Below are 17,110 nucleotides of genomic sequence, written 5' to 3'. Positions count from 1 at the left end.
TAGTCAACTCAGCCCCGGTAAAAAGCTGGTGTCGTCACTCTGTCTTCTCTCTCTAGTAGTCAACTCAGCCCCGGTAAAAAGCTGGTGTCGTCACTCTGTCTTCTCTCTCTAGTAGTCAACTCAGCCCGGTAAAAAGCTGGTGTCGTCGCTCTGTCTTCTCTCTCTAGTAGTCAGCCTGTCAGCCCTGGTAAAAAGCTGGTGTCGTCACTCTGCCTTCTCTCTCTAGTAGTCAACTCAGCCCCGGTAAAAAGCTGGTGTCGTCACTCTGCCTTCTCTCTCTAGTAGTCAACTCAGCCCTGGTAAAAAAGCTGGTGTCGTCGCTCTGCCTTCTCCAGGGGCATGTTGAGGTAAATTTACTAACCGGTAGGGTTTAATGATGTAATTTATTGGCGGGCTGGAAGACGCACTCTTGTCTTTTCTATTCCGAGGTTGTTTACTCGCAATATCAGATATTAAGATGACTTTTTATAATGCATGTATACTGAGGTTGAGGTTTTGACTAGCGATTATTTACCCGGTGTTCAATACCTGCTATAATCACTATTTTGTTGCTCTCCCGAAAGCAATACAGGCCCATTACGAGATATATAGCTAACTAAAGTAATGAGTGACCATTTTAGAAAATCATGGGACATATAGTCTGTGTTTGCATGCTATTTTATGTCAATCATATTGCTGCCTGTAGCCTATAACTGATGCTTTGTGGTCTTATGCTGCCATCTATTGGAAATCTTTAGCAATTAAAAGTTATTAATGCACATTCAGACGTTGGTGAGGCAGCTAAAAAAATGTTAAAAAAATTGAATGTGTCCAGCCTACTTTAGGCGCCCCGAAAATAATATTCAAAAGATTGGTCCTTGGATACAGAGGGGTTAAACACTAAAGTTACCGTCCATCTAGTGAAGAGAGGAGAACCGGACAGAGGTAGCCAGCATCCGTCAACGAGAGAGGGAGGATAGGATAACTAGGATTCTGCTGGTAGAGTAGCGAGCTAGCTTACCTAGCTGTACCGACTAGCTAGGATAACTAGGATGCTGCTGGTAGAGTAGCTAGCTAGCTTACCTAGATGTACCGACTAGCTAGGATAACTAGGATGCTGCTGGTAGAGTAGCTAGCTAGCTTACCTAGCTGTACCGACTAGCTAGGATAACTAGGATGCTGCTGGTAGAGTAGCTAGCTAGCTTACCTACAGTGGGGGGAAAAAAGTATTTGATCCCCTGCTGATTTTGTACGTTTGTAATGTTATATAATGATTTGCATTTTAATGAGGGAAATAAGTATTTGACCCCTCTGCAAATCATGACTTAGTACTTGGTGGCAAAACCCTTGTTGGCAATCACAGAGGTCAGATGTTTCTTGTAGTTGGTCACCAGGTTTGCATACATCTCAGGAGGGATTTTGTCCCACTCCTTTTTGCAGATCTTCTCCAAGTCATTAAGGTTTCGAGGCTTACGTTTGGCAACTCGAACCTTCAGCTCCCTCCACAGATTTTCTGTGGGATTAAGGTCTGGAGACTGGCTAGGCCACTCCAGGACCTTAAAATGTGCTTCTTCTTGAGGCACTCCTTTGTTGCCTTGGCTGTGTGTTTTGAGTCATTGTCATGCTGGAATACCAATCCACGACCCATTTTCAATGCCCTGGCTGAGGGAAGGATGTTCTCACCCAAGATTTGACAGTACATGGCCCCGTCAAATGATGCGGTGAAGTTGTCCTGTCCAGAAAACACCCCCAAAGCATAATGTTTCCACCTCCATGTTTGACGGTGGAGATGGTGTTCTTGGGGTCATAGGCAGCAATCCTCCTCCTCCAAACACGGCGAATTGAGTTGATGCCAAAGAGCTCCATTTTGGTCTCATCTGACCACAACACTTTCACCAGTTGTCCTCTGAGTCATTCAGATGTTCATTGGCAAACTTCAGACGGGCATGTATATGTATTCTTGAGCAGGGGGACCTTGCGGGCGCTGCAGGATTTCAGTCCTTCACGGCGTAGTGTGTTACCAATTGTTTTCTTGGTGACTGTGGTCCCAGCTGCCTTGAGATCATTGACAAGATCCTCCCGTGTAGTTCTGGGCTGATTCCTCACCGTTCTCATGATCATTACAACCCCACGAGGTGAGATCTTGCATGGAGCCCCAGGCCAAGGGATATTGACAGTTCTTTTGTGTTTCTTCCATTTGCGAATAATCGCACAAAATGTTGTCACCTTCTCACCAAGCTGCTTGGCGATGGTCTTGTAGCCCATTCCAGCCTTGTGTAGGTCTACAATGTTGTCCCTGACATCCTTGGAGAGCTCTTTGGTCTTGGCCATGGTGGAGAGTTTGGAATCTGATTGATTGATTGCTTCTGTGGACAGGTGTCCTTTTTACAGGTAACAAGCTGCGGTTAGGAGCACTCCCTTTAAGAGTGTGCCCCTAATCTCAGCTCGTTACCTGTATAAAAGACACCTGGGAGCCAGAAATCTTTCTGATTGAGAGGGGGTCAAATACTTATTTCCCTCATTAAAATGCAAATCAATTTATAACATTTCTGACATTAGTTTTTCTGGATGTTTTTGTTGTTATTCTGTCTCTCACTGTTCAAATAAACCATTAAAATTATAGACTGATCCTTTCTTTGTCAGTGGGCAAACGTACAAAATCAGCAGGGGATCAAAAACTTTTTCCCCCACTGTGGCTGTACCGACTAGCTAGGATAACTAAGATGCTGCTGGTAGAGTAGCTAGCTAGCTTACCTAGCTGTACCAACTAGCTAGGATAACTAGGATGCTGCTGGTAGAGTAGCTAGCTAGCTAGCTTATCCAGCTGTACCGATTAGCTTGGATAACTAGGATGCTGCTGGTAGAGTAGCTAGCTAGCTTACCTAGCTGTACCGACTAGCTAGGATAACTAGGATGCTGCTGGTAGAGTAGCTAGCTAGCTTACCTAGCTGTACCGACTAGCTTGGCTAGCTAGCAGGACGTTCGTCTGTCGTTTGTCTCGATGATGATGACGAATCCGGTGAACCACAAAATGAAAGAAGGATAGAGAGTGAAAAGGATCTGGCTACACTCATACTGTCCCTGACCAAAAAGCAAAAATCTAATTGAACAATAAACTTCGGCGTCTCAACACTGTAGTGAACTCCGTACGGGGACGCGGACAGTTCTGTACGGGGACGGGGACAGATCCAGAACGCGGACATAAGCAGTGCCACACAATCAACTAAACCCAGTCTTTACAGTGGGTTACATTAGTGATATTCATTTTTTATTATTATGTTAAACAAACATTTATTATAACAATATTTTCAGATCTGGGCCCATGTCCACAAAGCGTCTCAGAGTAGAGAATTGGTCATATAAGTGCTGAGAATAAAGACATTTGACACTTATGGGTATAAATTAAAGCTATGCATGAAATCTCTAGTCACACCTAGTCAGCAGATATTTAGGACACCTCGTGAGCTGTCCTAAGTAGTTAAGAGTTAACAGCAGGTGTCTTGATAATACTATAGAACAATGCAGTGAGTCAGTGGTTCCTGAGCCACATGTAAATGCTTTGTAGTAGTTAAAATAATGTTTTGATATTTGATATGATCAATCCATAAATAATATATGTCCTGTGCTTTTGGCAATGATTTATGTATAATACTTATGTATAACAAGTGATACCATGTATGTCTCCAAAGCGTTTTGTCTTCATTTTGGCAGATTAATTTATGCTCATTTCTCAAGATTAACTCAGGTTTTTGCCCAGCGGCTAAGGAGTTGGAGCTGTGGCAGGAGTTGGACCTGTGGCTGAAAGGTGGCTGGTTTGAATCCCGGGCCGGGTGCTGGAAAAAACAGGAGGAATTGATCTGACCACTGGAGGTCTGCTGGGTTCACATCCTCAAAACGTTCACCTTTCGTTGATCAGAACTTTCTTTTCTAAGAGTGTAAAATTAACACGTTTATCTTTTGATTATTTAATTATCTACATCATGTTATTTCAAGTTATCCCTTTGGAGCGCAACATCACATTGTTAAAAAAAATTATCCTAAATTTGGCATGGCTATAAATTGGGCAATTGAAGACATCTAGGGCGTAATCTGTGTTCGATGAAAATGAACATTGAATGCAACGTTATGGGCAACATTATTGGCAAGGGACTTGATGCCTACTATGCCAAAGCTATTTAGAGTTGTTAAACGGGTGTGAAGAGTGTGTTGATATAACGGGAATATTGTCAAAATTCTTCTTGTAACAACGATCAGAATTGGTAAAGAAAATATGCATTCCATTATATTAGGCAATAATTAAGAGTAGGCAAAGTGGTCGTGTCATGTGAAAATTCTATCAAATGTGTTACATTGCAACGAGTACAGTCAGGGTGCCGTGGAGCCCCTGCAGTACCTCCACAGACCCCGGATTGAGAACCCCTGATTTAGCAGATGCTCTTATCCAGAGAGATTTACAGTAACTGCATTCATCTTAAGATAGCTATTTATATTGGAAATAAAGTTAATAAATTCTTCATAAAATTGTCATCTTACCTCTTAGCTTTGGTGTCATGTCCCCCAGAGAGATGCATTTTAGAGGCAGGGCCCCCCTCCTCTCTCTCCCCAGAGAGACTCATTTTAGAGCACTGACCCCTAAACAGAGATCCAACATGTTGATTGTGGTCAACACAGGGACAACTAAACAGAGATCCAGCATGTTGGTTGTGGTTAACACAGTGACAACTAAACAGAGATCCAGCATGTTGGTTGTGGTTAACACAGTGACAACTAAACAGAGATCCAGCATGTTGGTTGTGGTTAACACAGTGACAACTAAACAGAGATCCAACAGTGACTAATTCTTGAATGTCAATTGTTCTCATTCATTCATTATCTCTTTGAGAAATATATTTTTAACAACTTTCTCTTTTACTTCTCTACATTCATGAAGAAAAAGATGTACTATTTACTCCATACATTTTCCCTGACACCCAAAAGTACTCGTTACATGTTGAATGCTTAGCAGGACAGAAAACGGTCCAATTTGAACACTTATCAAGAGAACATCCCTACTGACTCTGATCTGGAGGACTAACTAAACAGAGAACATCCCTGGTCATCCCTACTGCCTCTGATCTGGAGGACTAACTAAACAGAGAACATCCCTGGTCATCCCTACTGCCTCTGATCTGGAGGACTCACTAAACAGAGAACATCCCTGGTCATCCCTACTGCCTCTGATCTGGAGGACTCACTAAACAGAGAACATCCCTGGTCATCCCTACTGCCTCTGATCTGGAGGACTCACTAAACAGAGAACATCCCTGGTCATCCCTACGGTCTCTGATCTGGAGGACTCACTAAACAGAGAACATCCCTGGTCATCCCTACTGCCTCTGATCTGAAGGACTCACTAAACAGAGAACATCCCTGGTCATCCCTGCCTCTGATCTGGAGGACTCACTAAACACAAATGCTTCATTTTTAAATGATGTCTGAGTGTTGGAGTGTGACCCTGGCTATCCGTAAATTAAAATAACAAGAAAATTGTGCCGTCTGGTTTGCTTAATAAAAGGAATTTTAAATTATCACTACTTTACTTTTACTTTTGATGCTTAAGTATATTTTAGCAATTACATTTACTTTTGATACTTAATTATATTTGAAACCAAATACTTTGACTTTTACTGAAGAAGTATTTTACTGGGTGACTTTCACTTTTAATTGAGTCATTTTCTATTAAGGTGTCTTTACTTTTAGTCCAGTATGAGAATTGCGTACTTTTTCCACCACTGTTCTAACGTTCTAGAGACATATGAGCCACAGTTTCAACAGACATTTTGTAACTGCGTGGGCTACAAAGTTACTTTCAGTTTCATATAAGGAAATAAAACAACGGTCACAGGGTGAATTTGTTTTGCATTGCCCGGCTCCCCGGGTGCGCAGAGTTTACGCATTTTAGACCATTCCATTGGTCCTTAAAATAAAACTCCACTCACCTGTAGCACCGGGCCATGCAAAACGAACTTCCCACTGTCGCAGGGCACTGAGACACAGAGTTCTAAACCCAGACGCGTTTCTTCAAGACATCTCTTACATTATTTTAGATAAACATATAATTTACTCTAAACCAAGTTTACCTGTGTTTTTTTCCTCCAAAATGTGAGTTACTGTAGGACTATAATAATTGTTAACAGGCCTACAAACCCAAAAGGTTTTAATTTGAGAATGTTCATTTGTATGCCTCAAATATTAAACTGTCTTAAAATATTTAATGATTAGTTGAATCAGGTGTGTAAGTGCTGGTAAGAACAAAAGGATTGAGAAACCCTGAGATAAACATAAAACCATATAATGTAAAAGCTCCTCCACCATCTTTACCAGACGTTTTACTGATAACATGTAGACCTACTGATTAGTTTCCACTTTGAAAACTGCTGTCTGTCAGCAACTCAGCTCAAGTAGCAGTTCTACTAACTAGTAATATCTCATTCCAGGTATTCATTCTCTTACTCTGTCCAATAGAATAAATTAATGTTCAGAAATACTTACTTTATTTTTCAATAATCTCCATATAGTGTTTTCTGCTCTGTCGTCTCAAAATGGATCCTGTACAAAAGAACAACTTTACTTTCTGTTTCAATCAGCCATCTCCCCACCCTGATAGTAAAGTGTTTTATTGGTATCTTCCACTAGAGGGCAGTAAACACCTGCTGTTCGGTTTCATACAGGCAGTGTCCCAGAGTTGGATTGCTGATCTAGAATCAGGTCCCCCCTCTCCATGTAATCTGACTCATTATGATATAGGATCAGGTCCCCCCTCTCCATGTAATCTGACTCATTATTATCTAGGATCAGGTCCCCCCTCTCCATGTAATCTGACTCATTATTATCTAGGATCAGGTCCCCCCCTCTCCATGTAATCTGATTCATTATGATCTAGGATCAGGTCCCCCCCTCTCCATGTAATCTGATTCATTATGATCTAGGATCAGGTTCCCCCTCTCCATGTAATCTGATTCATTATGATATAGGATCTTTTTTTTCACCTTTATTTAACCAGGTGGCCAGTTGAGAACAAGTTCTCATTTACAACTGCGACCTGGCCAAGATAAAGCAAAGCAGTGTGACACAAACAACAACACAGAGTTACATGGAATAAACAAGCGTACAGTCAACACAAAAGAAAAAAGAAAGTCTATATACAGTGTGTGCAAATGGCTTGAGGAGGTAAGGCAATAAATAGGCCGTAGTAGCAAAGTAATCACAATTTAGCAGATTAACACTGGAGTGATAGATGAGCAGATGATGATGTGTAAGTAGAGATACTGGAGTGCAAAAGAGCAGCAAAGTAAATAAAAACAATATGGGGATGAGGTAGGTAGATTGGGTGGGATATTTACAGATGGACTATGTACAGCTGCAGCGATCGGTTAGCTGCTCAGATAGCTGATGTGTAAAGTTAGTGAGGGAGATATGAGTCTCCAACCAGTGATTTTTGCAATTCGTTCCATTCACTGGCAGCAGAGAACTGGAAGGAAATGCGGCCAAAGGAGGTGTTGGCTTTGGGGATGACCAGTGAGATGTACCTGCTGGAGCGCGTGCTACTGGTGGGTGTTGTTATCGTGACCAGTGAGCTGAGATAAGGCGGAGCTTTACCTAGCATAGACTTGTAGATGACCTGGAGCCAGTGGGTCTGGCGACGAATATGTAGCGAGGGCCAGCCGACTAAAATGACCTGGGTTGCAATCATGAAAAAAAACGACCCGGCCTTCATCGTTTGACATTGAGAACATTGGGAGAGATGAGAGCTGACGTTTTAGTAAATGTGCAGATTACGTATCTCAGTCACAGACAAGAAGCTCAATTAAGACATTATCTTCACCACTGGGACTGGGGACAACAGGACCACCGGCCAAATAATACAGTTCAACACTTCCACACTACCACAGTGAGTAGAATCAGGCTTCTGATCACAGAAAACTTGCAGAATTATTAACCTGTATTTTCACGGCTGGATAAAAAACGTACACGATTTAATCTGGTTACTACTCCTGCCCAGTAACTAGAATATGCATATAATTATTGGCTTTGGATAGAAAACACCCTAAAGTTTCTAAAACTGTTTGAATGGTGTCTGTGAGTATAACAGAACTCATATGGCAGGCAAAAACCTGAGAAGATTTCATGCAGGAAGTGGCATGTCTGACAATGTGTCGTTCTTCTTGTCTCTGTTTATTGAATAGTGAGGATCTTAGCTGTCCCGTGACACTTCCTACGGCTGCCATAGGTTCTCAGAAGGCGGCAAAACGCTGAATCGTGGCTTTGCAGGCTCTGGCTGAAACAAAGTAGCGCGTTTGGGTAGTGGCTGGTTACAGTACTGTGAGACTCAGGCTCGTGCCCGCGTCGACCGAAAGCTTTGTTTTCTTTCCTCTGTTTAGCTAAATGGACATTCCCGGTCGGAATATTATCGCTTTTTTACGAGAAAAATGGCATAAAAATGGATTTTAAACAGCGGTTGACATGCTTCGAAGTACGGTAATGGAATATTTAGATTTACCATTTCTGATAGTGTCTGGGACGCACGAACAAAACGCCGCTATTCGGATATAACGATGGATTATTTTGGACCAAACCAACATTTGTTATTGAAGTAGCAGTCCTGGGAGTGCATTCTGACGAAGACAACAAAAGGTAATCAAACTTTTATAATAGTAAATCTGATATTGGTGAGTGCTAAAATTGCCGGGTGTCTAAATAGCTAGCCCGTGATGGCTGGGCTATGTACTTAGAATATTGCAAAATGTGCTTTCACCAAAAAGCTATTTTAAAATCGGACATATCGAGTGCATAGAGGAGTTCTGTATCTATAATTCTTAAAATAATTGTTATGCTTTTTGTGAACGTTTATCGTGAGTAATTTAGTAAATTGTTAGCAAATTCCCCGGAAGTATGCTAGTTCTGAACGTCACATGCTAATGTAAAAAGCTGTTTTTTGATATAAATATGAACTTGATTGAAAAAAGCATGCATGTATTGTATAACATAATGTCCTAGGTGTGTCATCTGATGAAGATCATCAAAGGTTAGTGCTGCATTTAGCTGTCTTCTTGGTTTTTGTGACATTATATGCTAGCTTGAAAAATGGGTGTCTGATTATTTCTGGCTGGGTACTCTGCTGACATAATCTAATGTTTTGCTTTCGCTGTAAAGCCTTTTTGAAATCGGACAGTGTGGTTAGATAAAGGAGAGTCTTGTCTTTAAAATGCTGTGAAATAGTCATATGTTTGAAAAATTGAAGTTTTTGTATTTTTGAGGAATATGTAATTCGTGCCACGCCTATCATTGGATATTGGAGCAGGTGTTCCGCTTGCGGAACGTCTAGATGTAACAGGTTAATGATGAATTGTATTAGACGTTATTAGACATTTCTGTTGTTGAGGAGGATGGGAGACCCACAGTATAGGTGCGTAACGCACAGAGACGTCAAAAATGTGTTTCAAAAATCGTCGAAGAGTAATTATTTTAACCTAAAGCATTTAATAAAGACACTTATAGTACAATATTATGGGGAATAGGAATGAGAGGGCTACTTACTTATGATTTATTATTGGAGAATACCACAACAACATTACATGTTGGACTGTACACATTAATATGATTTATTATTGGAGAATACCACAACAACATTACATGTTGGACTGTACACATTAATATGATTTATTATATACCACAACAACATTACATGTTGGACTGAACACATTAATATGATTTATTATATACCACAACAACATTACATGTTGGACTGTACACATTAATATGATTTATTATATACCACAATAACATTACATGTTGGACTGTACACATTAATATGATTTATTATATACCACAACAACATTACATGTTGGACTGAACACATTAATATGATTTATTATATACCACAACAACATTACATGTTGGACTGTACACATTAATATGATTAATTATATACCACAACAACATTACATGTTGGACTGAACACATTAATATGATTTATTATATACCACAACAACATTACATGTTGGACTGAACACATTAATATGATTTAGTATATACCACAACAACATTACATGTTGGACTGTACACATTAATATGATTTATTATATACCACAACAACATTACATGTTGGACTGTACACATTAATATGATTTATTATATACTACAACAACATTACATGTTGGACTGAACACATTAATATGATTTATTATATACCACAACAACATTTCATGTTGGACTGTACACATTAATATGATTTATTATATACTACAACAACATTACATGTTGGACTGAACACATTAATATGATTTATTATTGGAGAATACCACAACAACATTACATGTTGGACTGAACACATACATATGATTTATTATATACCACAACAACATTACATGTTGGACTGTACACATTAATATGATGTATTATATACCACAACAACATTTCATGTTGGACTGAACACATTAATATGATTTATTATATACCACAACAACATTTCATGTTGGACTGAACAAATTAATGTTATTTATTATATACCACAACAACATTTCATGTTGGACTGAACACATTAATGTTATTTATTATATACCACAACAACATTACATGTTGGACTGTACACATTAATATGATTTATTATTGGAGAATACCACAACAACATTTCATGTTGGACTGTACAAATTAATGTTATTTATTATATACCACAACAACATTTCATGTTGGACTGAACACATTAATATGATTTATTATATACCACAACAACATTACATGTTGGACTGAACAAATGAATGTTATTTATTATATACCACAACAACATTTCATGTTGGACTGTACACATTAATATGATTTATTATATACCACAACAACATTACATGTTGGACTGTACAAATTAATATGATTTATTATATACCACAACAACATTACATGTTGGACTGTACACATTAATATGATTTATTAAAAACAAAGGAGGACAAAGGCACTCTTCATATAATTAATTAAAATGCCTTTATCTGTATGTTATGTTCAATAGAAACAAAGTTTTTAAAAATCCTACGCGTTTCAGCTGCATGGCCTTCGTCAGGGAGTACAAAGAATAATACAATGACTTCTTTTGAACAGCTTTTCCAATTAGCCCTAATTTGAAGAGGGAGTGGTTACACAATGAATTGGACACACCTAGAGACGCCTTCAAGACCTCTTAGCGGAACACAAGTACGCTATACGGGTAGGCAATGAAGACTACCCCATGGCAAGGCACTACCAGTCCTTACACCATGGCAACCCTGCCTCCCTACAAGCTGTGGGTATTGATCACATTCCGGCCTCTATTAGAAAAGGGGACCGTCTTAAACAGTTAAACCAAAGGGAAAGTTTTGGGATTAAATATTTATGTCCCCTTAGTGGTTCATCACGTCAGCAAAAGGGAATATGTTCCATTTATGTTTAGGACATCTTTTAAAGCTTATGACTGGTGGCTCAGGAAAGACTTGGTGTAGTAGAGTATCACTTTGGATAATTCCCCAATTATTTTGAATGATTATTTTAATGTTCTCTGCTTCAGTACTGTATTTTGTGGGTATTGATCACATTCCGGCCTCTATTAGAAAAGGGGACCGTCTTAAACAGTTAAACCAAAGGGAAAGTTTTTGGATTTACAAACTACAGGCCACTAAATACCCTGGTTTACATGAAGATATGGATTTACAAACTACAGGCCACTAAATACCCTGGTTTACATGAAGATATGGATTTACAAACTACAGGCCACTAAATACCCTGGTTTACATGAAGATATGGATTTACAAACTACAGGCCACTAAATACCCTGGTTTACATGAAGATATGGATTTACAAACTACAGGCCACTAAATACCCTGGTTTACATGAAGATATGGATTTACAAACTACAGGCCACTAAATACCCTGGTTTACATGAAGATATGGATTTACAAACTACAGGCCACTAAATACCCTGGTTTACATGAAGATATGGATTTACAAACTACAGGCCACTAAATACCCTGGTTTACATGAAGATATGGATTTACAAACTACAGGCCACTAAATACCCTGGTTTACATGAAGATATGGATTTACAAACTACAGGCCACTAAATACCCTGGTTTACATGAAGATATGGATTTACAAACTACAGGCCACTAAATACCCTGGTTTACATGAAGATATGGATTTACAAACTACAGGCCACTAAATACCCTGGTTTAAATGAAGATATGGATTTACAAACTACAAGCCACTAAATACCCTGGTTTACATGAAGATATGGATTAACAAACTACAGGCCACTAAATACCCTGGTTTACATGAAGATATGGATTTACAAACTACAGGCCACTAAATACCCTGGTTAGAATGAAGATATGGATTTACAAACTACAGGCCACTAAATACCCTGGTTTACATGAAGATATGGATTTACAAACTACAGGCCACTAAATACCCTGGTTTACATGAAGATATGGATTTACAAACTACAGGCCACTAAATACCCTGGTTTACATGAAGATATGGATTTACAAACTACAGGCCACTAAATACCCTGGTTTACATGAAGATATGGATTTACAAACTACAGGCCACTAAGTACCCTGGTTTACATGAAGATATGGATTTACAAACTACAGGCCACTAAATACCCTGGTTTACATGAAGATATGGATTTACAAACTACAGGCCACTAAATACCCTGGTTTACATGAAGATATGGATTTACAAACTACAGGCCACTAAATACCCTGGTTTAAATGAAGATATGGATTTACAAACTACAAGCCACTAAATACCCTGGTTTAAATGAAGATATGGATTTACAAACTACAGGCCACTAAATACCCTGGTTTAAATGAAGATATGGATTTACAAACTACAAGCCACTAAATACCCTGGTTTACATGAAGATATGGATTTACAAACTACAGGCCACTAAATACCCTGGTTTACATGAAGATATGGATTTACAAACTACAGGCCACTAAATACCCTGGTTTACATGAAGATATGGATTTACAAACTACAGGCCACTAAATACCCTGGTTTACATGAAGATATGGATTTACAAACTACAAGCCACTAAATACCCTGGTTTACATGAAGATATGGATTTACAAACTACAGGCCACTAAATACCCTGGTTTACATGAAGATATGGATTTACAAACTACAGGCCACTAAATACCCTGGTTTACATGAAGATATGGATTTACAAACTACAAGCCACTAAATACCCTGGTTTACATGAAGATATGGATTTACAAACTACAGGCCACTAAATACCCTGGTTTACATGAAGATATGGATTTACAAACTACAGGCCACTAAATACCCTGGTTTACATGAAGATATGGATTTACAAACTACAGGCCACTAAATACCCTGGTTTACATGAAGATATGGATTTCTCACCATTCCTGTAGGGTTGTGATAGGTCCATTCCTGTAGGGTTGTGATAGGTCCATTCCTGTAGGGTTGTGATAGGTCCATTTGCTGTCATCTAGTGGTCTTTCTTCTCAATTGCCCTCAGCTATGTTTAGACTGTTGTTCATGTTTTGTTGGGTTCAAGTGTACTAGGGAATAGATTGCTTTCTTGTTCTTGACTTCTCTCCCAGACATGTTTAGGGTTGGAACTACCTTGCTGGGTGTTCTAGTGCCTCTAGCTTGGAGTTGTATTACCTTTCCTTTTTTGTGATAACACAGCCACAGTGTTTCACTTTTTAATGTGTATAGTATTGCTTACTAGGTGTGTCCAATCAATTTTGTAACCACTCCCTCTCCAATTAGGGCCATACTAATAAAGGCATTTTAATCAATTATATGAAGAGTGCCTTGGTCCTCCTTTCTTTTTGATGACCAACTCACCCCTTTTACCAAAGAGCACCTTCTGTCTACCAACATTTACTATTGTGTACCTCAGTAGCGCTTCCCTCCCTCATTTTTCTACTAGTTGAAAATAACTTCCATTTCACATTATAATCAACTACAATGCTTCACCTTCACCAATATAAACATGGTGTCTACTGGCTGTCAACAACTATAAACAAGAAAAAATATATATATTCTCCCCACTAGCTTCTACAATACTCCTCTTCCTAAAACTCCCTAGCTTCTAGAACTCTAATCCCCTTGGAACGAGCCCAAACAAAACTCATCTCCGACACGGAAAAACGTGCAGTCAAAATAAATTGTGATCTATAGCAACGCACTAGCTAAACGCAAAAAAACTAATCTTCTTGACTGCCCACCCTTGAGACAATCAGAAACCAAGTTGTCCTTACCACAGACATGTCTGATTTCAAGAGGAAACTCCTGCAATATCCGTAGTAACTTTCCACCTCACTGCGGAGCTTCTCTCTCTATTCAGGGTTCACTAGATAGGCATGTTGTTGGAACGGGGCCCAGTCCCCAATGTCATGCTCTAGTACATTTGTGTTGGCACATCTGAGAATGAACCCTGATATTCTAAAAACAGGGCAACAATGTCATTATAATTGCACCAAAAAAATTGTCAGTTGGTTGCATAAATAATTATCACTACTAAATGTTACATGAAATGTAAATATTTGATTGCATAGTCATATTTTCAACGTCATTTTGCTAGATGGGATATCCCCAATGTCAAAACAGTTTTAACGTGTCCAAATCAATAACCAATATGCAGAAACAGTTTGTGATAAATTGAAAACCTAAACATAACATGTGCTATATACACAAACATCTGCCACAATAATTATATTACTTGTATTATTTAAAACAAGCACCTTATAAAACTGTACAAGCACCAGAAACACTGTTGTTTTGACAAGTAGCAATAAATCACTGATATCGATTAGGGGGGAAATCAGGTTGTACGTGCTGTTGAAACTAACATAACTAAAAAAACACATGGAAATGGGAGATATATTTTACCTCACTGGTTAGAGGACAACCTGCAGAAGACAGTAGGCTACATTTTGGACTGATACATTTAAATTTAGGGGTCCCTAAACAAAGGAACACAACACTTATTTGTCATAACTCATCGATATCATGTGGATTTTTTTTTCTTTTTACCGTTGTTTTACCAGTTAAGTTGACTGAGAACACATTCTCATTTACAGCAACAACCTGGGGAATAGTTACAGGGGAGAGGAGGGGAATGAACGAGCCAATTGTAAGCTGGGGATGATTAGGTGGCCGTGATGGTATGAGGGCCAGATTGGGAATTTAGCCAGGACACCGGGGTTAACACCCATACTCTTACAATAAGTGCAATGGGATCTTTAATGACCTCAGAGAGTCAGGACACCCGTTTAACGTCCCATCCGAAAGACTGCACCCTACACTGGGCAGTCACTGCCCTGGGGCATTGGGATATTGTTTAGACCAGAGGAAAGAGTGCCTCCGACTGGCCCTCCAACACCACTTCCAGCAGCATATGGTCTCCCATCCAGGGACTGACCAGGACCAACCCTGCTTAGCTTCAGAAGCAAGCCAGCAGTGGGATGCAGGGTGGTATGCTGCTGGCAATCAATTGTGCGAAAGGAGGGAGATGAGGTTACACGTCCTGTTAAAACTAACAGCTCAAAAACCACATGGAATCTGGGAATAATGTGTACATCCCTGGTCAGAGGACAATTTGTAGAAAACAGCTCGCTACATTTTGAAGTGTTGCATTTTGATTCAAGTGGGTCACCAACATGGTAAGTGTAACACAACTCTTTTTGTTAAATCACATAAATAGTAACTCTTCCATTTCAGAGCCTGGATTTTCCACCTGAGGTTAATATCCATATCATGTTGAAATCAATAGAACAGGGGACATACTTTTAGGGTTCTACATTGTGACACTATTAAAATACTCCTTCTACAATGTTAAAACATTCTACATTGTGACATTTCATTGATATCATGAAACAACTCCTTCATGTATTTTCTGATGTTTGATCAGAGGTCTTTTATCTGTGAATCTCTTGTCACACTGATCACAGCTATAAGGTTTCTCTCCTGTGTGTGTTCTCTGGTGTTGAGTCAGAGTGCTAGATGTAGTAAAACTCTTCCCACATTGACCACAGCTATAAGGTTTCTCTCCTGTGTGTGTTCTCTGGTGTTTAGTCAGAGTGCTAGATGTAGTAAAACTCTTCCCACATTGACCACAGCTATAAGATTTCTCTCCTGTGTGTGTTCTCTGGTGTAAAGTCAGATATCTAGATGTAGTAAAACTCTTCCCACATTGACCACAGCTATAAAGTTTCTCTCCTGTGTGTGTTCTCTGGTGTTGAGTCAGATATCTAGATGTAGTAAAACTCTTCCCACATTGACCACAGCAATACGGTTTCTCTCCTGTGTGTGTTCTCTGGTGTAGAGTCAGAGCGCTAGATGTAGCAAAACTCGTCCCACATTGACCACAGCTATAAGGTTTCTCTCCTGTGTGTGTTCTCTGGTGTGATACCAGCTGGCCAGATTGACCAAAACTCCTCCCACATTGACCACAGCTATAAGGTTTCTGTCCTGTGTGTATTCTCTTGTGTTGAGTCAGATGGCTAGATCGACCAAAACTCTTCCCACATTGACCACAGCTATAAGGTTTCTCTCCTGTGTGTGTTCTCTGGTGTGATACCAGATGGCAAGATCGACCAAAACTCTTCCCACATTGACCACAGCTAGAAGGTTTCTCTCCTGTGTGTGTTCTCTGGTGTAGAGTCAGAGCTTTAGATGTAGCAAAACCTGTTCCACATTGACCACAGCTATAAGGTTTCTCTCCTGTGTGTGTTCTCTGGTGTGATACCAGATGGCAAGATCGACCAAAACTCTTCCCACATTGACCACAGCTAGAAGGTTTCTCTCCTGTGTGTATTCTCTGGTGTAGAGTCAGAGCGCTAGATGTAGCAAAACTCGTCCCACATTGACCACAGCTATAAGGTTTCTCTCCTGTGTGTGTTCTCTGATGAATTTTAATGCCTGATGAGGTGAATCTCTTCCCACAGTCAGAGCAGCAGTGAGTTCTCTTCCCTGTGGATCTTCGTCTCTGCAGGTGTTTATTGAGGTGTTCTAATGTGGAGAGGCTCTTCTCTGCCTCTTCAGCATCATGAGGTTGTTGAGGCTCCCCAGAGGATCCACGATAGTCCCA

This window comes from Salmo salar, unplaced genomic scaffold (genome assembly GCF_965601325.2).
Source record: "Salmo salar unplaced genomic scaffold, fSalSal1 ptg000377l, whole genome shotgun sequence".
Classification (NCBI taxonomy): Eukaryota; Metazoa; Chordata; class Actinopteri; order Salmoniformes; family Salmonidae; genus Salmo; species Salmo salar.
Note: the sequence above shows the minus strand (reverse complement) of the source record.